This window comes from Rhinatrema bivittatum, chromosome 5 (genome assembly GCF_901001135.1).
Source record: "Rhinatrema bivittatum chromosome 5, aRhiBiv1.1, whole genome shotgun sequence".
In the NCBI taxonomy this organism is placed as follows: Eukaryota; Metazoa; Chordata; class Amphibia; order Gymnophiona; family Rhinatrematidae; genus Rhinatrema; species Rhinatrema bivittatum.
Genome location: NC_042619.1, coordinates 246,781,070 through 246,805,490, shown reverse-complemented (window position 1 = coordinate 246,805,490; position 24,421 = coordinate 246,781,070). Strand labels below are relative to the sequence as shown.

The 24,421-nt window shown below is 45.3% G+C and overlaps 2 long non-coding RNA genes across 4 annotated transcripts in view; one reads left to right on the top strand and one right to left on the bottom strand.

The window, feature by feature from the left end:
• LOC115092625 overlaps positions 1-20,443 on the bottom strand; it is a 54,096-nt gene extending 33,653 nt beyond the window's left edge. For 2 of the 3 annotated variants that reach the window (XR_003857041.1, XR_003857039.1), the window contains exons 1-2: positions 20,314-20,443; positions 20,018-20,122 (exon numbers count right to left, since the gene is read on the bottom strand). This is a non-coding gene — a long non-coding RNA (uncharacterized LOC115092625). Of the gene's footprint in view, positions 1-8,376; positions 8,433-20,017; positions 20,123-20,313 lie in introns of those variants that run through there. The other variant, XR_003857040.1, reaches the window with a different exon arrangement.
• Positions 1,530-24,421, top strand: part of LOC115092626 — a 156,501-nt gene continuing 133,609 nt past the window's right edge. The window contains exon 1 of the long non-coding RNA XR_003857042.1: positions 1,530-1,675. This is a non-coding gene — a long non-coding RNA (uncharacterized LOC115092626). The remainder of the gene's footprint in view (positions 1,676-24,421) is intronic.

Sequence of the window (24,421 nt, the reverse complement as noted above, 5' to 3'; positions counted from 1 at the left end):
ACAATAAAATTCTATTTTGGAACCAAAACTCAAGTGTGGACTTTGGACTTTGAATCTGGTAAGTCTCCCCCTGGGCCTCCCAGAGAATTCTCTGCTCCCCAACTGGCAACCCCTAGAGGGTCATGACTGTTCCCGGGGCTGCAGCAGGGGTAGCTCATCACATCTGCAACCTCCTAAGGTGGCCCTAGTGAAAGAGGGGTTACAATTAGCTTTAGCAAAGCTCCTGTTTCCTTCTCCTTGTGTGTGGGGCCCGCTATCCTCTCTGGGCTCTGACTTTTTAATCCCTCTCCCTAGGGTTAATGCTTTGCAACCAGCATTCCCTTAAGGCTGTCTTAAGGTGGACCAGGCTAAATGCCTGGTGCTCGACTTTTTTTTTTTATATAACAGGAATTAGGTTCACTCTACATCAGATTTCAGCCATTATCAAGTACAAAACAGATACAATTGAGAAACATAATCATTGAGACTGGTAATTTTGCTTCCCTCCTCCATTCGAGTTTGGTATAAATGTGCAAGAAACTTTCAATCCCCTCCATAACCAGTAAGGACCCCACTCTTTATCATAAAGATCAGCTTGGTCTTTTAACAGATAGGGGAGCTTTTCCATCTGAGCAATATCTGCGACCTATAATTTCCAGCAGGTAAGCGTTGGGGCTGGCTTCCACATCTGAGCCACTGTAAATCGTGCCACAAGTATCTTAAGTTAATTTGATCTTAAGCATGAATTTGTTTACTACTAAGCCTAATAATGTGTTATGTTTTTACACCCCTTGTCAACCCCTTTATCCCTATAACCTTATTTTATAAACCCTTATGATGGCGTTATTTTGACATTTCCGAATGACGGTATATAAAACTCATCAAATAAATAAATAAATAAGAACCAGCCCACTAGTCTGCGATGACCTCGTATGCTGCACCTGTTCGACCATTGTCCCAAAAGATATAAGGCAGGGTCCGGCGTAAGCGTTTGAGCACATATACTTGAAACGCAATCTGTAATTTCTATCCAAAAAGCCAGCACTTTCTGGCATTCCCACTACCTAGGCATGTACGTCCCTGCCTGCGCACATTCCCTCCAACACTCTCTCCCAGATTCATTGAATTTGGCAAAAAAAAATAAAAAATCCCAGGAGTATGGTAAATGCTATATAATAACTTATAAAGCAGCTCTTGCCCCTTACAACAATTGATTTCCAATCTTTACCATCCCATTCTTTATTTAAATCTATATTCCATTGTTGTATCAAACCAGGGGAGGTCTCTGGTTTACACAAAGCTGCTCTAATTGAGATATAAAGTACTGAGATCAGGTGCCGTGCTCTTGCATTACAACACAATACCCTGGTCAGCAACAGAAGAACAGTCTGAGGAAAGACTTAACTGGAAGGCATGACAAGACGAAGCAGGGCAGGGCAAGGAAGAGCAGGGCAGAAGCAAGGCTGGACAAAGCAGAAGCAACGTAAGGCAAGGCTGGACAAAGCAGGAACATAGCATCAATGACTTCAGCAGGAAGAGCTATTGCTGAATGCTGAGGCGGTGGCTGATTGCAGAGAACTTCCTTGTGTACTAGACAGGATGTGATGACATCAGCCAGTGACACAGGAGGTCCTGTGTGCTGGAAGCACTATGCCCAGCCCTGGGATGTAGCATGGAGCAGGACGCTATGCTGGAGGTAAGGGGTGTTACACTCGACACACAAATATACAAGTTTGAAAAATGTATTTATGTTTTTGAAAGACAGGAATGAGTTGGATGCTGTTGCTTTAGCTTCTGCTGGAAGATTTAGAACTGATGGGGATGGGGGTGGAGTTCATCCTGTTTCACACCTGTTCATGGGAGGTGGCAGGCACTTTAGGTTCTCCTGGGAGAGTAATTTCAGTGATGAAGAATTTTGCTGTTAGTAGTAGCCTGGCTTTGCAGTCAGATATGCTTTTTAGGATCATTATTGGTAAAACTGAACAGCAGAAAAAAAAACCCTTTGTAGTCACTTCCAGATCCAAGACTGCTCCCAATTGAAACTGGAAGGTATTCTTTCGGGCTTTCCCACCCTATCTTTATTTGAAGCATGCTCTAGAAATGCATAGGTCTTGTGCTGCTGTGGGTGTCAGAACATCTTGAGAGCCCCCTCCCAAGAGTTGAGTGAAGCAGCTTGGGACAGTCAGTCAAGGGCAGTTAAGAAGTGGGTCTAACAGCCTGGTTATCTTCTCCAGAGTTATGTCTTGCAGTGCTAAATCTTCTTTCCATGGCTGCAGCATCATAAGGTGTGACTGCCATACTGAATTAGTCATCTTGCTAGGAGCTAATTTTGTAGGTGCTTATCTACAAAGGAGGGACTTTTATACGCCAAGGATAATAATGGCCAACGTGAATAGAGCTGAATGGTGGCATTAGGGACTGTGAGGTGAGACAGAAATCAACATTTTAAGTGAATGTTTGTGAAACAATGCTGAGACAAGACTTGGGTGGCCTTATGAAATCAGTTTGATTGCATTAAACTGATGAAGATTTTCTTTGACCTTTCCTACCCTATTTTTCTGTGTTGAGACCTGGAATTTCTGGGGTTTTTTGTTGGTTTTTTTTTTAACCAAGTATCGAGTTTATGGGGAATCCAGTGTGGGCTTACAGATGCATGTGTGTGCATGTGCGAGATGTGGAAGTGCTTTGGGATTTTACCCTTGTTACCATTAAAGCACTATCTCCGTTTTTACTGAAGCAGAAGCAGCTATGTTTGACTTCTTGCTCTTACTTGGTAGTATCCACCCTTTTCCAGAGGCACATGTCACCAGAGGAGGCAGAATTCCATGGGTGAAAGCAGGAGCGGAGCCAGCCAACCATATAAAGCCCAGGCATAGGAAAAGGCTGGGATAAAATAACTCTGAATACGGTTATTCTCAGGACCACTTCAGTTTTGGGCACAGACTTGCACACCAAGAAGAACTTTTCAAACTGAGTTCAGGCTGAGTAATGACAGAGAGTCACATGTATTTTAGCCTGCAAATAATTTGAAAAGTATTTAGTTTGGCTGGATGATTTCATTCTAGCAACTTTTTTTTTTTTGTTTTTTTAATTAAATAAACTAACATGAGTGACACTTGGTGGCAGGCTGGTAACCACCAGCACATGGAGAAGCAAATGCACAAAAATGGATATTTATCTGACAAACTATTTTAGTGCCGGCTCGCTAGAAAGTAATGGAATTTCCATTTCGGGGTGCCAGGAATACGTTCCATGCCTTTAACGTAGGAACAAGTTCTAAATCAAGCTTCAGTTTAAAATGGGGGAGGGGTATTTCCACTCACTTTCTGAAATCCTTCTTTCAACATACTCTGCATGTTAAGCTTACAAACTTTCTTTCTTTTTTTTAAAGGACTATGAGGGATATATGCAAGATAAAGAGAAAATGAAGACATGGCCATTTGATATGTACAAGTGGTCCTCTCTGTCTTCGAGCCGCACATTTTTTAATAAGTTCTTATTTGAACGGAATAATTTTTGCATGCCATGAGGTGTCTGAAGATCTTATATCTGAATCGGCTTGTTAGTATAGATCTACTGTTCTTAAGGAATATGCTTTTATTTGATAGAAAACAGGAAGTTTCAACAAGATTTCTGGTTCCATTTCATTTTGCCTTGAAAACAAAATAAAAACCAACATTTCATTGTTTTTGTTTGTTTCATTTTCAAATGACTGCCAATGCCCCCCCCCCCCAACTCCATGGTGCCCCCAGCCTGGACTCCTCTGAACCTCTCCCAATCGCTTGTCCCATGTGAGGATCTAAGGAGCAGGAGTGATCTCCAGTTGCTCCTGCCTCACCAGGTTTCCATTTTACAGTGGCATTGGCAGGCCCTGAAGCCAGCAACATTTTGTTGTACAGAGGTACAGTTGTACCTCCTTTATAGAGGTACCGCCGAAGAACATAATGATGCCAGCTGCAGGGCACACTGGTGCCATTTTGAAACAGAGATCCAGAAGAGCAGGAGCAACTGGGGATTGCTCATGTCTCTTAGATGCTCAGATGGGATAAGTGGAGGAGTCCGGGGATGAGGGAAGGGAAGGGCACAGTGGGGAAGTGGAGGAGTCTGGCGATGAGGGAAGGGAAGGGCACAGTGGGGAAGTGGAGGAGTCCGGGGATGAGGGAAAGGGCACAGTGGGGAAGTGGAGGAGTCCGGGGATGAGGGAAGGGAAGAGACACAGTGGGGAAGTGGAGGAGTCCGGCGATGAGGGAAGGGAAGGGCACAGTGGGAAGTGGAGGAGTCCGGGGATGAGGGAAAGGGCACAGTGGGGAAGTGGAGGAGTCCGGGGATGAGGGAAGGGAAGAGACACAGCGGGGAAGTGGAGAAGTGCGGGGATGAGGGAAGGGAAGAGACACAGCGGGGAAGTGGAGAAGTGCGGGGATGAGGGAAGGGAAGAGACACAGTGGGGAAGTGGAGAAGTCTGGTGATGAGGGAAGGGAAGGGCACAGTGGGAAGTGGAGGAGTCCGGGGATGAGGGAAAGGGCACAGTGGGGAAGTGGAGGAGTCCGGGGATGAGGGAAGGGGTGGGGTGGACCTAACACTTTTTTCTTTGTGTCATGCTCTTTTTGTTTTCTTTATTTCCACGTCATTTTAGTAGACGAAACAAAACAGAACAAAATGAAAAAAGGAAACAGTGAAACAAAAAAACAAAATAAAATGATAAAATGTTCCATGCACACCCCTACTAGCCTATCTCATCAATCAGAATTTAATCAGAGCAAGACAAATGGTGTCTAATAAAAGTGCGCATTAGGATTCAAACATTTGATGTTCTCATCTTGTTATCAACAATGGGGTAAATATTCAGCCACTGAGCAGCTAACTTAACTGGGATATTCAATTAGCTGGATATGAGGTATCCGGCTAACTTTAGACCTGCCCTATGGCACTCCGCTCCACCCAGGAATGCTCCCGCCTTAACTGAACATAAGAACATAAGAAATGCCATACTGGGTCAGACCAGGGGTCCATCAAGCCCAGCATCCTGTTTCCAACAGTGGTCAATCCAGGCCATAAGAACCTGGCAAGTACCCAAACATTAGATAGATTACAAACTACTATTGCTTAATAATTAATAGCAGTTTATGGATTTTTCCTCTAGAAACTTAGCCAAATCTTTTTTAAACCCAGCTACACTACCTGCTGTAACCACATTCAGAGCTTAACTATGTGCGGAGGGAAAAATAATTTTCTTTTATGTTTTAAATGAGCTAATTGCTAACTTCATGGAGTGCCCCCCTAGTCCTTTTATTATCTGAGAGAGTAAATAACCAATTTACATTAACTTGATCAAGTCCTTTCATGATTTTGAGGACCTCTATCATATTCCCCCTCGGCCATCTGTTCTCCAAACTGAACAGCCCTAACCTCTTTAGCCTTTCCTAATAGGGCAGCCATTCTGTTCTACTTATTTTGGTCGCTCTTCTCTGCACTTTCTGCAGTGCAACTATATCTTTTTTGAGATGCAGCGGCCAGAATTGCCCACAGTATTGAAGATGCAGTCTCACCATGGAGCGATACAGAGGCATTATGACATCCATCGTTTTATTTGCCATTCCTTTCTTAATAATTCCTAACATTGTTTGCTTTTTTGATCGCCACAGCACACTGAGCCGATGATTTCAACGTATTATCCACTATGATGCCTAGATTTCTTTCCTGGGTGGTAACGCTTAAGATAGAACCTAACGTGTAACTACAGCATGGATTATTTTTCCATATATGCATCATCTTGCACTTGTCCACTTTAAATTTCATCTGCCATTTGGAAGTCCAATCTTCCAGTCTCACAAGGTCCTCCTGCAATTTATCACAATCTGCTTGAGATTTAACTACGCTGCATAATTTTGTGTCATCCGCAAATTTGATTACCTCACTTGTCATACCCTTCTCCAGATCATTTATAAATATATTGAAAAGCACCGGTCCAAGTACAGATCCCTGAGACACTCCACTATCCACTCCCTTCCACTGAGAAAAGTGTCCATTTAATCCTACTCTCAGTTTCCTGTCTTTTAACCAGTTTGTAATCCACGAAAGGACATCGACTCCTATCCCATGACTTTTTAGTTTTCTTCGGAGCTTCTCATGCAGGTCTTTGTTGAACGCCTTCTGAAAATCCAAATACACTACATCTATTGGTTCACCTTTGTCTACATGTTTATTTACCCCTTCAAAAAATGGAGATTTGTGAGACAAGACTTCTCTTGCATAAAACCCTGCTGGCTGTGTCCCATTAAACCGTGTCTATCTAAATGTTCTGTGATTTTATTCTTTATAACAGTTTCCACGATTTTTCCCAGCAATGAACTCAGGCTCACCGGTCTGTAGTTTCCTGGATCACCCTGGAGCCCTTTTTAAATTATCAGGGTTGCATTGGCCTCTTCCAATCTTCAGATACATTGGATGATTTTAATGATAGGTTACAAATTAACTGAAATAGGTCTCAAATTTCATTTTTCAGTTCTTTTGTTATCCAGCTAGAATTTAGCTGGATAAGCCTTATAAATATGTGGCTAAGCTGTTGAGTATGTACCCCAATATTTCTTGTTCTCATCAATTTTTATTCAGTGGCCAAGCTCATACCTCAAACAAGGCATAGGGGCCAGTTTTAAAATGACAAGCGCGGGTGGCACCTTATCAGACGAACCAGTCTATGGCGGCATGAGCGTTCGAGGACAGAGTCCACTTCGTTAGACTCCATCGATTTCTGTCTTCGAAAGCTCATGCCTGCATAAACTGGTTCTTCTATAAGGTGGCACCTGCCTCTTGTCTTTCTTGCTGCACCAGACTAACACAGCTTCCCTCTGAAGATTTTGGCCAATTGTAGGATAGTCTCTCTCAGATAACCCGCTTCCATTGAATTTTTAGTATTTTTGGAGAAAAGAGGATTTGAGCTTGGGTTGGAAACGTAATAGTTCCGAAGAAAGTGTTACATTTGGGGGGGGGGGCAACGGGGGAGGGATAAAGGAATAAATATTTCTGGCAGTGCCAAATATGGCAAAGATGAAAGAGTTATCTGAGAAAGTCTATAAAATTTATAGTAACAAAACAACTGAGGATAAGTATGGCTTGCATATGGAAAGTGAGAGGCAATATATTTCCTGGCACGAGACTCCTTTCTTTCCCTTTGCAGTAAGAAGCTCTATCTATCAGAAATGTATGCTTGGCCTGTAGCCAGCTTATTTTAGTGTCAGACTGGGCATTTTGGGGGTTATTTTCAAAGCCATTTCCAAGTAAACCTGGTTTATTCGTGTAAATGGCTACCATAAAATAGTCTGGGACTCGGTGCACTTGTCTGTATTGACATGACCCCTGGTTTCACAGGTGCTTTTATTCAAACTGGAGAGAGAGGTTCAGGGGCGAAGTTGGAACTTCTGCAGAGATTTTAAAAACAATGGACTAAATTGTAAAAGTTCTGCTTGTGCTAAAAGGCCCATATATGCGAGTGTGTGGACAACGCAGATTTTAAAAGCTGCTAATTAAAACACGAGCTACAAGGAAAGGGCTGGAAAGGGTAGAGCATGAGCGTTCCAAGGCGGAGGCCCACACTTCCGCGCATGAATCATATTTTAAAACCGGAGGCCACAGCGCGTGGCGACTTGTTAGCCGCGTATATTTACTGCTGCTTCTGATGAGGTGCAAGTCTGCAGAAATCACTTTTTAGGACTAACGCGACAGTATGAGGGGGTCTGGGTCAATTGCAAGCTGAAGAGTCAGAGGAGTCTGGATGAGCTTGAGATAGACTGGGCAAACTGATGGACTACTTGGTAAAACTGTGAATGTCTTTCACGCAATGATGTTTAAAATCCGCTTACCTGCGTGCGTTAAAGATGACAAAATCCTAAGGAAGATAGGCAAAGTACATTTGCTTGAATAACTGCTTAAAATTAGGAGCTCACTTACACGCAGTAGGCATATTTTAAATTATGCATACGCAACTGTGCGCATAATTTAAAATTATACCGTATGCCCGCTTGTGCACCCATATGCATGCGTATGAGCACCGACGCGTTTATTTTAAAGTTACTGTCAATGTGCAGAAGTCATACCCTCATAAGTTATGCCCTCCTCAAAGGAGGTGCCTAATGTATTTTGGACATTGAGGTGTGGGCCCTTGGTCGCTGCAAGAGATGGCACATCCCACAGGGCTGAGCCCTGCGGGGTCTTGCAGCAATAGGCTAGCTCTAAGCAGAGATGGACACAGAGAAAGTGAGTCTTTGTTATACTGCAACGTAGATGGTAATGTTCCATCTGAAGATTTTAGAGTTGAAAGGCAGTACACGGTCTCACCAGGTCCTGAGAGGGAGATGGGTCCGGTAGTGGTCCGCGAAGCGGGGTAGGCCAAGAACCCAGGCCTAGATGGAAAGGCCAGTGAGAGTAGATCCGGTAGTGGTGCGGGGTAGGCCGAGGATCTATGAAGAGAGAAATGAGACAATGCAGAGACAGAACTGGAACAGTAGTACTCACACTGATGCTGGTAGTTGTAGTAGGAGAGAACCCCTGAGGAGTGGAGGTCCTGGATGAAATAAGGCCCCCGAGGAGCGGGTACCTTAGGCGTCCTTGTAGGAGGTAGGCAACCCAAGAGGGTAGGCAGGAGCGAGGCAAGGCCCCCGAGGAACGGGTACCTTTAGGCTTCCTCGTTGGTAGCAGATAACCCCGGAGTGTGTAGAGGAGTGAGGCAAGGTCCCCGAGGAGCGGATACCTAAGTCATCCTGGAGTGAGAGTACACAGAGTGGAAGCGTCTGGTAGCGTAGCGAGATCAGCATGGAAGATACCTTGTTAACTCATATTAGGAATCATGAATGGAGATTAAATATCAGAGCCTGTGACGTCATGCGATGGGGATGCCCCCAAGGTTCCCGCCATGAAGTACGTAAAGGATGGAGCTGCGCACGCGAGTGCATGCCCTAGGTGACTCCAGGAGAAAGATGTTGAACGCAATCACCCTTGCCGAACTGGGAACACTGGAAGGGTCGGCTTGGAGAAGCAGAGGCAGTCATCTTCCCAAAAGGAACTGAGCCAGGCAGGAAAAAGGTGAGCAATAGAGGGCCCGTCTGCGACCAACGGGAGCAACAGGGCCTACTAGAGATGTGCACTGATTTTTTTTTCGTGTTAGGGTGCACTAACTCGTTTTGGGGCATTTATTGTCAAATTTCATTTTTACAACTGTTCAGGAGGTAGTTATTTTGTGTTTTCCTCGTTTCAGAGTTAGTGCACACTGTTAGAAAACTAGGTAATGCGCACTAATTTCGGAGTTAGTGTGCCTAATAGGACTTAGGGCGCACTAACTAGTTGTTAGCATGCACTAACTTTAGTTAGTGAGAGACAAGGAAGACTAACAAAAAATGTTACCAATAAGTTAAAAAGTGTCAATTGGGGAGACAAACTAGTTAACAAACTACTATACTCCCCAATTGACACTTTTTAACTTATTGGTAACATTTTTTGTTAGTGCACCCTAATAGGACTTAGGGTGCACTAACTCCAAAATTAAAAAACTAGGTAGTGTGCCCTAAGATGAAATTAGTGCGCACTAAGGGGCAGATTTTAAAATCTGCGCGTGCGGGGTACATTTGTGTGCGCTACCCGGCGCGCACAAATGTACACCCGATTTTATAACATGCGCGCACTGCTGCGAGCATTTATAAAATCTGGGGTCGGCGCGCGCAAGGGGGTGCACACTTGTGCACCTTGAATGCACTGAGCCCTAGGGGAATCACGATGGCTTTCCTCGTTCCCTCGGAGGGAAACTTTTCTTCCGCTCCCCCCCCAGCCCTACTTAAATCCCACCCCCCTACCTTGTTTCAATTATTTACACCTGCCTCTGGCAGGCGTATCTTGCACGCACTGGCCAGCTGCCTGCACGCCATCCCCTGGCACAGCCGCTGTGCCGGAGGCCTCGGTCCCGCCCCTGGACCAGCGCCACGCCCATCACCCCGCCTCCTTCCTGCCCCTTTTTCAAAACCCCGGGACATACGCACATCCCAGGGCTTGTGCGTGCCGCCGAGCCTATGCAAAATAGGCTCGGCGCGCGCAGGAGCAGGTTTTCGGGGTTACGTGCATAACCCTTTGCAAATCTGTCTCTAAGCCTGTAAATAAGAAAACTATAGTTAGTGCTCACTAACATGAAATTCCATGAAATTTTGTCAATTGTTTTTCGTTTTGGGGCACTCCTAAAACACGACAAAAGACAATTTCTTTGCCATTGTCTATTTTGTTAAAAACGAATGCACATCCCTACATCAATTACCCACAGCTAATTCATGCACATAAGTTCCCTTTGAAAATGCTGGCTGCAAGTCTGCATGCACAAATTATACACATACTCTAGCCTTATCCAAGATGTAAAATTAACAAATGTATTTTTAAAAAATGAAAAGGAGAATAAAAAAATCTTTAAACAATAGTGTGCAAAGGTTGCACTTGAATTTTCTAGCTGAAGGCCATGTGAACTTGTGGTTACTATTCCATCATAACAAAAGCATTCTAATGAGTTTGTTCTGGAATAGTATAGTGTCCAGACAATCAAACTTTCCTTTTCATTCATTATTGTTCCATGGATTTTATACCCTCACAAATGCTTTATAACTAAGGTAAGATTTTCCTCATATTGAATACATCACTCTGTTTCTTGTATATCCAGCTGTGCTTTTGTCCTGTCACGTAGAACTGGGTAACCACAAATACTGCTGCTTGATATAAAACAGCACTTCTAGGGAAAAATATTAGATAATCCTATCGCTTAAAACAAACAACATTTTGACATTCTGCTTTTCTGCGGCCATGTTAGTATTTAAAGATTTTTTTTAAAGTTTCTTCTATGTAGCCACCTCCCAATTAGCGCACTGCTGTGCCAACCCTTATCAGAATGCCATACAGGAATCACACTGATTTATAAAGGGGGTCATTTTTGCAACAGCCTGCAGAGATTTGAAGGTGACTACCCAGGGCTGGTGCAAGGGTACTAGGCATCCTAGCTGAACTTTACAGCTTCACACTTTCCTATCCCCTATAAGGCATCCTCACATACAATTAAAAATGATGTACTTATAATAGATATTATATGAAAAAGAATATTCAAAGTACAAAAATAACTTACAACATATATATATATATAATAGTTTCATGATCTGAAGTGGTGCCAACCAGAAAACCCTTCAAAAAAGCAAACAAATTAATTTGAACCCAATCAGAATTAAGCCTACTGTAATGTATGTTGAATGTGGGCTTGGTCCTCAGAAAGCTATGAATAAACTGAATTACAATTACAAAAGAATAAACTTCCCATATCAAAACAACACTTAAACAGCAACAATTCCACCTATGAAAAGACAACACAGCAAATTCATCAGGCCCTAAAATACCAATAATTCTCCTATTAGGAAAACAAAACAAGCCAGGCTGTTACAGATCTCTACTAACTAGCAAAATACATCACCTGGGTCACACATACAGAACACAAACAGATCCGCACCAAATATAGAATAAAGAAACCATAAAGTAAAAATAGAAAATTGCAGTCAAAAACTGAACTGGAAAACACAACAAGCTATAAAACAATAAAATCAAGAGTTATACAACATCATATATATAGAACATATAAACATAGAAATGACGGCAGAAGAAGACCGAATGGCCCATCCAGTCTGCCCAGCAAGTTTTGCACTTTATTTTCTTCTCATACTTATCTGTTTCTCTTGGCTCTTAGTAACCTTTTGGTTCTATTTCCCTTCCACCCCCACCATTAATGTAGAGAGCAGTGTTGGAACTGCGTCTAAGTGAAATATCTAGCTGTCAGGCTGATACAGTAAAGTCTGCGGGAGAGCGGGCAAATGCCCGCTCTCCAGGCGTGCGCACCGGCCACTCGCCGGTGCGCGATTCAGTATTTAAATTAGGTCTGGCGGTAGATCCGGGTAAAAGGAGGCGCTAGGGACACTAGCGCATCCCTAGCGCCTCCTTTTTGACAGGAGAGGCGGCTGTCAGCGGGTTTGACAGCCGATGCTCAATTTTGCCGGCATCGGTTCTCGAGCCCGCTGACAGCCACGGGCTCAGAAACCGGACACCGGCAAAATTGAGCGTATGGTTTTCGGCCCGACAGCCACGGGCCGAATTCAAATTTATTTATTTATTTATTTACCTTTTTTACTCTTCGGGACCTCCGACTTAATATCGCTATGATATTAAGTCGGAGGGTGCACAGAAAAGCAGTTTTTACTGCTTTTCTGTGCACTTTCCCGATGCTGGAAGAAATTAGCGCCGACCTTTAGGTCGGCGCTAATTTCTGAAAGTAAAATGTGCGGCTTGGCTGCACATTTTACTTTCTGTATCCCACGCGCATACCTAATAGGGCCATCAACATGCATTTGCATGTTGAGGGCGCTATTAGGTGCTGCGGGTTGGACGCGCGTTTTCCTCCCCTTACTGAATAAGGGGTAAGGGAAAACGCGCATCCCATAGCAGGCTAAAAGTGTGCTCCGTCGGAGCGCACTGTACTGTACTGTACTGTATCGGCCTGTTAATTAGTTAGGGTAGTAACCGCTGCAATAAGCAAGCTACACCCATGCTTATTTGTTTACCCAGACTATGTAATTCAGTCCTTGTTGGTTGTTCTCTGTATATAGATCCACTTTTCTTCATTCCCCCTGCCGTTGAAGCAGAGAGCTATGCTGGATCAGAAATAGTAAAAAAATATGTAACCCTACCAAGGGTCACTAACCTGCTAAAAAAGTTCTAACTTTCTGGATGGCTCCTGCTGTCCAGGTACACCCAAAGTTCAGGGAGTTTTATGTAAAGTGCTTAACTCTTGCCCTTTGCAAGCATCCTCTGTAAGGAGGGACGAGTGAAAGATGCATGGAGGAAATCAGGATGATGTCCAGGGGAGGTACATTTCCTCCACAGTGAAAGGCATCTTAGAAAAAAAGAATGAAGGAGTACTCTGGGGTGTAAGGGCTACTCAGCTTTAAGAATTCTGAAGTTCCTGAAATGATTGAAGATTCCAGATCATCATCCAGAGGGAGGAAACCCTAAGGGAAAAGGTAAAATTCCTGTCAGAGAAGCTCCAGAAAAAAGAATAGAGTTTATTGTTGTTGGTGAACTGCTGCCCTGAAGGCCATGGGGCTGAAGCTTGACCATTTCGATTTATTCTACAAAGAAAGAGTAGAAGAAGTGTTGCCGTTAATTGATTTTTGCTGAACTGTAATCTACAACTATCATTTGAGGAACCTTCTTATCTGAAACTCTGCCTGTTTTCCTTTGGAATTACAAAATAAATTCTTCTGTTTTGGAACCAACTCAAAGTGTGGACAGTGGACTTTGTGCTTTTGGGCAAGTCTTTCCTTGGGCCTCCCAGAGACAGCCTGGTTCCCAAATGGCAATCCTTGGTAGACTTGACGTGTTCCTGGGGCTGCAGCAGTGGCACTCGCATCCCTCTGCAGTTCTGAAGGTGATTCCCGAGGAAATGGGAGTTACACACACTGACAAAAAGAATACATATTTCAAGACAGCTGATGAACAGAGTAACATCCAATAATTAGAAACTCATAGAAACACTTTTTTTTACATTTCCAGACACCAAAGACATATTTCATAATAGTAGACATATCAAATAACACCTGTAACCCCACCCTGGTATGCATGTCCTGCACGGGTGGGGCCATAAAAGTATTTGTAAGCTCTTTGGGGCAGGAACCCTGACTAGCTCTTTTCTGTGCTCTTTTCCCCAGGTTGTGGATCCTTTGGCTCGGGGGGGAAATAATTCCTTTCAGGTCCCAGTACAGGGGTGGCTGACATCCTTTTGGTTATCCCTGGGAAAGGGAGAATCTCTTCTCTGCGAGTGCTGAATGCCCAAATGAAGATGCTGGATGCACCGAGTTAGAGTCCAGACTTAAATGTATGGAATAAGATAGTTGTGGGTGGCACAATAAGCATGCTTCCAGCACCACAGTCTTTTGTCTTCTCAGTTACAACTTTTGCCTCTGTACAGGAATCTTTCATGGGTCAAGGGATCCTGGCACCTTCCTGGGTTAGGTGAGATGGAGGTCCTGATAGGCAGGGCAACCTTTAAGCTGGGCAGGAAACCCCCTTCTATGAGTGGCCAAAAAATCCTGTCCTTGCACAGAGAGAAATCTCTCTCCTCAGGGGCTGAACGCTCCAGATTGGTCTCCTTACACTTCTTGTACTCATGGTAGCAGTTTCTTCATCTCTTTGGATTTATCTCAGTGTCTAATCGGAAACCCCAGTGGAAGGGATCCCCGGAAGCAGACTTCTTACCTTGCTTCTATGCAGGAAGGAAGGGGCAGCCAAAATTCTCCCCCCCCCTGGATGGTTAAACAGTGTCCTTTTTTTCCTTAACCGAATATAACACCGGAGTTACTCCTCACAATGGGTCAGCACCTCAGAGGCAAGTCTTCCCTATCCCTGGGTGTCCCAGACACAGGGTTTCCCCATGTCCTGAATCCGAGAAAGGCCCAGGCGTCCAGTCAGGCTCCTACCCGGAGGAGTATCCAAACCAGCTATGGAGTAGACTGGAAGGGCCAACCTCCTGACCCTAGTCAGGAATCCCAAGGCTGGGTTAGCCTATTTCCTCTGACTGTGCTTGAAAAGCACAAAAAGGTAAGCTCCTCAGTACCTGCTAATTCTCCAAAACTTAAATGGGACTGGCCTCCAGACTTTCAGGAGAAAGCTGTTATAAAGTCTCTCAGGGGGATGGCCATTCCCAGGACCCTCAAAGGGAAGGACTGGGATTTGAATGGGTCCTCTCTCCATGCACTAACCTACTGTAGCTAATCTTCCTGGGCATACTGGTAACCAAAGAATGGCTCTTAGTTACACACCCAATAATTAAAGCTTATAAGCATTAAAAACAAAATCCCCCACTCTCCATACCTGGGAACTTTTGATTTTCAGATGGTCCGATATTGTCCTAGATTAACAGAAAGGGGAGTTGAACACAAACTTTCTCCTCTTTCTCTCTCAATCATATACACACACATTCTCCCTCATCCTCACATATTCTCTCATGCATACAGAAGCACACACACACACACTCACACTCACACATGCTTATAGAAGCAAACACTTTTCACATATACACACATGCACTCACATACATCCTCTCTTACACACACACACACACACACACTCTCTCTCTCTCTCTCTCTCTCTCTCTCTCAAACATGCTGACACACACAAACATTCACATCCTCCTTTATCCTTCTTCATTCTCACACACACACACACACTCAATCAGAAATGCATACTCGCTCTTCTCCCCAGATCCTCTGGAAGCAGTAGAAGCTGCCTCCTTCAACCCCCACAGCCCACTGGACTGCTCCTTTTTCTTAGGGTAACGAGGCCTTTGCTGCTGCTGCTGCTGCTGCTGCTGTGCCTGACCCTGCTGCTCTGCTTCCTAGCTGTTTTCCGATACTCCCATCGTGGAGGGGCCAATGTTCCTCTCCCTCCTCCTTTGGGCCACAGCCTTGGTGCTTTCTGGGCCTCAAGTGCCGACAGTTCTCCTCCTGCTGCGATCGCTGCTTTTGGGTTCGATGCGCTGACATTCCTGCTGCTTCTGGGCCTGCACGCAGTCGCTCCTCCTGCTGCTTCCTGTCCTGCGCGTTGAGACTGCTGCCTGCTCCTGTTCCTTTTTCTGCTGCTGGCAGTGTCAACATCTCTTTCTTCCTGCTGGTGCAGGCTGGAAGTAGTGGGTGGACCTGCGCTGGCGGGAAGCAGAAGATGCTGCCGCCTCTACCCCCCCCCTCCCCTCGAACTGTGGTGCTGCTGCCTAACTCGCCTAGTGCTGCTATCGGCCCTGTGACTTTACGGCAGCTTCCAAAGGGAAAGTAGGTGTTTACTTTCCTTTTGAAAACTACCCTGCCAAAACTGAAAAAAAATAAAAGCAAAAAGTACGATGAAGCCCAAAAAGAGGAACACAGGAAAGAATATCTGGTGCAGCTGAAAGAAACAAGGAAAGAAATCAGGATGGCAAAAGCATGACTAAAAGAAAAAGTGACAAAACATTTTTCAGGTGTAAACCTGAAAGGAGACCAGGAGCAATGTGTATGGAGGTAAAATCAGAAATGCTTAAGAAATCCTTCTGCTTGGTATTCACTGAAGAGGACCTCGGAGAAGGGCCACTGCTGGTTGGCAAAAGTGCAGATGAGAATCTGGCATTCACGTTGCCGTTTACAGAGGACTGTGTTTGTGTGGAGCTAGGGAAACTGGAAGTGGACCAAGTCATGGGAGCAAATGAAGTTCATTCTAGGATACTAAAGGAGCTCAGAGAGGGTCTGGCAGGTCCCTTGAAGGGCACAGTCAATAGATCCTTGGAAACAGGAGTGGTGCCACAGGGTTGGAGCAGGGTGGCTAAGATCCCTCTTTACAACAATGGTGACAGTGAAGGCTGGAAGGTACTTGCTGGTTAGCTTTAAGTTGGTGGTGGGGAAATTAATGGAGTCTCATCTGAAGGAAAGGATAGAGAGGCTGCAAGATCCAAGGCCGCATGATTTATTTTTTTTTTTTTTACCAAAGGAAGATCATGTTAAACCAATCTGATTGAGATATATATATATATATATATTTATTTTTTTGATTGGGTGACTAGAGAATTAGATCAAGGGTGTGCACTAGATGTGGTTTGCTTGGACTTCAGCAAAGATTTTTGATACTGTTCCACATCGGAGACTCCTTAATAAAATGAGCAGACTGGAAATAGGTCCCAAGGTGGTGGGCTGCATTAGAAATCGGGTTGACCGACCGATGTCAGAGGGCAAAGGTAAATGGAAGTCACGCTGAGGAGAGAAAGGTGATTAGTGGATAATGGGGCTGGTTCTGTTCAGTAGCTTTATGAATGATATTGCAGAGGGGTTAGAAGGAAAAGTTTGTCTTTTTGCAGCAGAGTGGTCACCTCTGAGGGCGTAGACAGGATGAGAAGTGATCTAAGAAAGCTTGAGGAGAGGTTGAAGGTTTGGCAGATATGACTCAGTGCAAACTATAGAAACAAATAATTCCCTATAACACTTAGCTCAGTACTTGAAACATAATAAAGAAAACAGAGCTAGTAAGAAATTTAAATCCTTAGAAATCGTATTCACCTGTAAAGATACACTATGACGGGTATTGAACTTCAAACTATTGTGAACACAGGAATAGATTTAATCATTGGAGCCCCCATGAGCCTGGGGGGCACCATTTCTGGCTGGCCGACGGCCCCAAAAGGACTGATGCCAAGAAGACTGTCGGGGCGCGTTCTGACGAAAGGACGACCCGGTGGACCGAGAGGACCGGAAGCGACGATTCCCCCGAGAACGATTCCGCTGAGGAAAGGCACTCTTAGACCGGAATCTATCCTCCGACAACTGGTGAACCTTGTTCTCACCCAGAGACTTAATCAGATCGTCCAACTGTTGCCCGAAGAGGAGCTTCCCCTTAAATGGTAAGGAACTCAGCTGCGCTTTTGAAGAGGTATCCGCTGCCCAGTGCCTGAGCCAGAGGAGCCTGCGGGCCGAAACCGCTGAGACCATCGTCCGGGCAGACGTCCTCAGGAGATCATACAGGGCGTCAGCGCATACGCAACCGTGGCTTCCAGCCGACTAGCTCGCTCTGCTGCCGCACCAGACAGGTCGGACTCAGCCTGCCAATCCTGAACCCATCGGAGACTAGCCCTTTGGGTGAAGCTGGTACACATAGCCACCCTGACCCCAAGGGCCGACACCTCAAAAATTCTCTTAAGTTGCAGCTCCAGTTTACGATCCTGCAGGTCTTTCAAGGCTGTACCCCCTGTTACCGGAATAGTGGTCCTTTTGGTAACCGCGGCAACTGCGGAATCAATCTTGGGAAGCCGGAGGAGCTCCAACGCGTCCTCCAGGAGCGGGTACAATTTTTCCATCGCTCGGCCGACCTTTAAACCTAGCTCCGGATTGTCCCATTCCTTATACAATAAGTCCGTGACCGACCAGTGAAAGGGAAAGGAACGAGCCGGACCTCGGAGACCCACCATGACGGGGTCCATAGATCCAACCCTGGAATCCTCAGGGGGGACTTCAATAGCGAGCTCCTCTAGAATGACCGGTATCAGCGGCCCTAGCTCATCTCTTCGATGATCATCGCCGTCAGTCGCCTGGACCGCCCCCGGCTTGGCCGGCTGAGGGTGAAGCTCAGGATCCTCTTCCTGTCCGTCGCCAGCCAGTATTGGGGGCGCTGGATCGTCGTCCAATGAGTCCGATTGAGAAGACTCTGTCAGCTTTTCCCGAGATCGGAGAGGACGCTTCGGCTTGGGGGCATCCGCCCCCTCCGACTGCCTGGACCGTTTACTTGAAGACTCCCAGGGCAACCTGGAGCGCGACCTCCGCCCAGATCTGCGAGCCTTGAAGAACTTGTGCATCATATCCACAAAGTGGGAGAACGAGGAAGAAGAACCATCCGACTCCAGATCCTCATCTGAGGAACCCCCGGTTGGAGCTATCGGCCCCATGCCCCCACCAGGAGCAGCCGGCCTTGGGGAGAGCGGAGGAGGAGAAGACCCATCAGCCAGCGCATCCAGCGCTGTCTTTTCCTGGTCCCGGAAGGTTGCTAACAGAGCCTCCGAACCAGCACTGAGCTGGAATGGAGCCAGTGGAGCCGGGTCTTTTTCCCTAAAATTAGGCCTCCGGGGCTCCCGACGTGATCTGGAGCCTTGCCCAGGCTCCTTTCCCAGTAAATCCCGGGAGGAGCCTTCCCCCCCCGGAGAGACAGGCCGTGCAGACCCCAGCCCGGGAAATCCGCACGCGTGCACTGCCACAGGCAGAGCAGGCCGCACCACGCGGCATAGCCCCGGGCTCAATTTGTTGAGTACCTGAAAAAAGAACCGTGGTGTTCGGCACGATTTCCCGGTCCCCCCTGGTCGAAAAACGGCGAAAAAACGGCAAAAAAGCAGCGAAAACGGAGCAAACACCCGGTCGGCGGAGGCCCTAACTCCAGGCAAGTTTTAAAAACGAATTTTAAAAAATTGAAAACTTTACCTTAAACTGTAGAAAACGGCAGGCTGGACGAGGATGAGTGGCCGAGACCCCCGGCATCACCCCGAACCACGGCAGAAGTAGGGTCCCCAACCCTCTGCTCTGCAGCCTCTAATACCAGGGGGGATGGTCCCACCAGGACCTGACAACCCCCTGGGAGGCTAAATGCTGCACTGCCTTTTTTTTTTAAATGGAAGGAACCCTACTAAGATCCCTAACTTGAAGAACAACAGCAGCACTAAGCTAAAGAACCAAAACCCTAACTTAGCACCACCGAGAGACACTAGGCTTTGCACCTCCACCATCTGCTGGAGACAGAAGAATACTGGCAGACACTAGGTGGCACCTCAGGGGTATAGGACAGAGTCTGCAAAGTCTTCTTCTGTCTCCATCTGCTGGTGGGGAGGCAAGATACACTATGATGAGTATTGAGCTTCAAATTATTGTGAACGCAGGAATAGATATAATCATGCACCCTTACGAGTTCAATCTAAAAGGAATATTTTTTGAAAATTTTTTCTTGCATATAAAACAGTTCCAAGACAGTGTCAATATCAATGTAAGTGCTTTGTAAAAGTACTTGGCTTGTGCTTGTAATACTTGCTAGATGATTGCTGGCTCTTAACTTAATGACTAACTGAAACAGCATTGATTGAACAAGTTACATAGCCAGCACCGCTGCTCTACTGAACCAGAGGCAGACAGAGGGAAGTCTAACACTGTGACATGGCTATTGTTAATTGTAATGGCATGAGCTGGACTGAATGAGGCTTGCTCTTCTTCCACACTGACTGATATTGTTTACAGAAATCACTAATCTTTCAGTCTGACTGCAGGGTCTGCAGGATTGAGACCTTAAATGTTTTCAGTCCATCCATTCAAGTATCTTGTTGTTCAGCTGATCTGCTGTCCTTCTGCTTTAAACTAAAAACCTTCCCCCAAAATTTCAGATGTGGGTTTTCCTCCTGCAAGAAGACAAAGCATACATGCATGGACTTCCGACTTACCGTATATATTTATCTCCAGGTGTTGTAGCAATCCCTTTTAAATAACAGTAAAGTTTACGACTGAGGAATTCTTGAAGCCTATAGCTGCATAAGGTTTCATAAGATCTAGAAAAAAAAAGTATAGTATAGATTATAAAGAAGAGGAAGAAGGACACTCGTTACACACTCCATTTTTAACAGTCAGATTTTCTACAATAGACAGTAATCATTCACCCTAGTTTGTAGATGGAGATGGTACCGGAAATGTAAGGCACATGGAAAAAAAAAAAAGAAAAAAGAACCACATCTAAGCCAACCTGAAACCGGATTTGAACATCGACAGGGAATTCTGTGGTAACACTTGATCCATAAGATAAGAAAGACACCAGCAGTTCTTGTGACGCCTATGGCTGTAGAAAGATACCATCTCTTCTCCTCTTCATTCCTTCTGCAATAACTTTGTTATGATCTTTCCAATGGCTGGAGATGGCAAATCATCAATGGAAGCCGTTACTGAAAAACTCAGGACAGTTTAAGTCTTAAGAGGCAATTTCAGCTGAGAGGTCCCCCTGGTTGACGTACTTTGGATGATTCTACGACGATGTTAATTGTTGGGGGAGTAAAATTGTTCTTATTTTTTAAATCAAATTTTATTTTTATATAAAACTTAAGTGTGATTTTTGTAGAAATTTTCAGTGGAGGGACTTTGCTATTTCCTTTCCAGGTGGGACAGAGAATGGGCTTTGGGATAGCCAGGGAACTGACTCAGGCAGATCTCTCATAAACTTCTTTATTTAATGCCAATAAGCAAAACAAAAAGCAGCTCTGCTGTTGTTCGCAGTTCACAAAACAAAGGCAGAAATACAACTTATAGGTCAGCAGTGTTCTCTTTCTCTAGGCTTCCTTCTCTCCCCTGGGCCCAGCTTCCTATTCCCTTCTTAGGAACCTGCTCTCAGGGTGCGACTCCCTTCCTGTCTGAGGCTGAAAGTGCACCAGGCTGAATGCCTGGTCCCAGGCTTTTAAGGAGGGTCTAAAGCAGCGGTTCTCAACGCAGTGTGTCGCGGCACGCGGGAAGAAGTAAAGGCCATGCATGGATGCTGCTGCTGCAGAAATTGCATCTCAAGGCTCTCCCGGGCCCCGCTACGCTCAGCGGTTTGCCTGTGCTGCGATCATCACGGCACAGGTCAGCTGAGAATGTGGCCGCCGGGATTTCCTGCTGCGCAGCTGTTGGGGAAAAGCCGTCCATCAGCTGCCCGGATATGGAGCTGAAGATCGATGCTGGCTGTTCACTTTGCCAGGGGCTACAGGAGTACGGTGCCGCTGCCCCCCCCCCCGGTCTGGCTCTGACCTCCCCTTCTCTCGCCAGTGCAACACCAGCAAGAAAACATAAAAATAATAATAATCAAATTGCAAAATTGCAAAATTGCAAATTGCAAAAAAAATAAAAGGCATTCAAACACTGCACGGAGCGGCAGTAGCCACAGAGGCATTCACGGAGCGGGATGCCAGTGGCCAGTAGTTGGTGTTCCACCTTCACGGAGCGGAAGGATGGAGGGCTGCTATCTCAAAACATAAAAAAAATAAAAACAGGGGTGGGTAAGAGTATGGGGCAGGGGTGTGGCCTGCTTATTACAGCGGTTGCTACCCCTAATTGAGCTGGACGTTCACTTGGATGCAGTTACGGCGCTGCTCTCTAAATTGGTGGTGGGGTGGAGGGGAATTAGGGCTGGAGGGTACTGGAAGCCAATAGTAACAGGTGGGAGAGAAAAAAAGGGGAAAAAAATGGATAAAGTGCGTAGCTTGCTGGGCAGACTAGATGGGCCTGGAATACCCTTCCGGAGGAAGTGGTGAAGTCTAAAACTGTGAACGACTTCAAAAGGGCATGGGATAAACACTGTGGATCCATCAAGTCTAGAGGGCGTGAATAAGGAGGAGGCATTCAAACACTGCACGGAGCGGCAGTAGCCACAGAGGCATTCAAACACTGCACGGAGCGGCAGTAGCCACAGAGGCATTCACGGAGCGGGATGCCAGTGGCCAGTAGTTGGTGTTCCACCTTCACGGAGCGGAAGGATGGAGGGCTGCTATCTCAAAAAATAAATAAATAAATAAATAAAAACAGGGGTGGGTAAGAGTATGGGGTAAGGGTGTGGCCTGCTTGTTACAGCAGTTGCTACCCCTAATTGAGCTGGACGTTCACTTGAATGCAGATACGGCGCTGCTCTCTAAATTGGTGGTGGGGTGGAGGGGAATTAGGGCTGGAGGGTACTGGAAGCCAATAGTAACAGGTGGGAGAGGAAAAAAAAGGGGAAAAAATGGATAAAGTGCGTGGCTAGCTGGGCAGACTAGATGGGCCGTTTGGTCTTCTTCTGCCGTCATTTCTATGTTTCTATGTTTCATTTCTATGGGGAGAAGAAAAAGCATAGAATTACATTCTAGGCTGACTTCTCTGTGCCGTTATAGCAGCAGAAGCAATCAGCTGAGTGCTGCCTTCTTACCACTGCGGGGCCGGGAGGTCATTCCTGCTGCAGTTTCTAGCCTGTCAGGACTCTGCTTTTAATAGCAGCATACCAGCTACCTAGTGCTATAGCTGCCATGTGTGGTGGGGGTGGGGTGGGGTGCATGAGTGAGACAGAGAGAGTGAGCCAGCATGTGTGTATGAGAGAATGTGTGTGTATGTGTAACTGAGAAAACGTTTGAGAGCAAGATGCTACTCAGGAAAGTCACTGGTGTGTGTGAGAGAAAGAGATTGGTCAGGGAGATGACTGGTGTGTGTGTGTGTGAAAGAAAGAGACATTGGTAAGGGAGGTAACTGGTGTGTGTGTTTGAGGGAGAGAAAGAAGATATTGGTCAGGGAGATGACTGATATGTGCGTGTGAGAGAAAGATATTGGTCAGGGAGGTGATTGGTGTGTGTGAGAGAAAGAGAGATTGGTCAGGGAGATGACTGGTGTGTGAGAGAGAGAAAGTGTGTGTGTGTGTGTGTGTGTGTGAGAAATAGATTAATCATGGGCCCTAAGGAAGAAGAACGTGAGGACAGAGCTTCAGCAGCCCTTGCTGCTTCTGGTATGTGCTATTGGCCTACAAGGGAAAGGAGTAGGAGAGTTACTGGAGAGGGTAAGTAAAGGTGGCTTTTTAAGTTTATCTTTCTTGATTGACTGCCATTTTAATTATTGGGTATTATGTGATGTGTCTGCTGTTAGAAATATTTTATTGGTATTTGGAGAATTTTTAATTTTGAAAATTTTTAATGATTGGATGTTATTCCATTTATCAGCTGTTTTGAAACATTTATTATATTCTAGTTTTAGAATTATTTTATATTTCTCGAGGAATGTATAAATATAAATGTGGAGACAAAAACTGAACTGGAAGCAGCAAGAAGCCAAACTCTGTATGCAGTGCAACAACGCAAAAACAAAAGCATTAGCTTTATGGTCACTTTATTCTGGTTTTGGTGAGGGTGTGTCTGTGTTCTGCATGTGAGACCCAGCTAAGGGTGTTCTGCAAGCTTGTAGTTTCTTGGTAGGCATCTATAGCAGCTTGGCTTGTTCTGTTTTCCTAATAGGAGGTGTATTGGTGTTTAGGGCCTGGTGTAACTTTTGCAATGCTGCCTTTTCATAGGTAGGGTTATTACTGTTTGAGTTCCATAATGCAGGTGTAACTTTGTGCGCATTAGTTTGTGTACATTATTGTAGATCCTGGAAGTCTGTTAGGTGCAATATTTCTGTTTTGCACAGAATGCAGAGTGGCTTTTTTGGGTTTCCATTCCAGTTTCTGTTTCCATATTTGTAATTTGTGGTCTTTCTCTTCTTGGTGAAGGTCGATTCTATGTATGTGACCGAGGTGAAGTATTTTACTAGCATGTAGGCATTTATATCAATACTATTTATTGTGTTTTCTCAATAGAACATGCAGTGGTGGTAAATTACTGGTTTTCATAAGGAGGGCTATTGCACCTGGTAGGAGAGAGTGTTTATGTTGCTGTTTCTGAGATGACACCAGAAATATCTCTTTTGTATGGTAAATTGAATGGGGAATGTCCTGATCTGTAGCCATTGTTAGGGGTTCAGGGTGGATCCTGTAGATACAGAGTATATATTTACTTTTAGCCCTATGATGGTCATGTATTCAGTGTGTCACGCATGTGAGAACCATCTGTCAGGTGTGTCCCGACAGAAAAAAGGTTGAGAACCACTGGTCTAAGTATTCTCCTTTACGAGGGGCATAATTCAAGTTGAATTCTCTCTAATAAAAAACAAGCAAACAAACAAGGTTTTTGGAGTTGAGTCTAATGTGGTGGGTTGTGTTATTACAGCAATCAATTTGAGGTACATTCAAGCTTCTCTAACATATTAGAACTAATGCAACTTTTTAAAATTCCTGGATCATCTTTATCCATCTCAAATACCTAGAATCTAAGCAA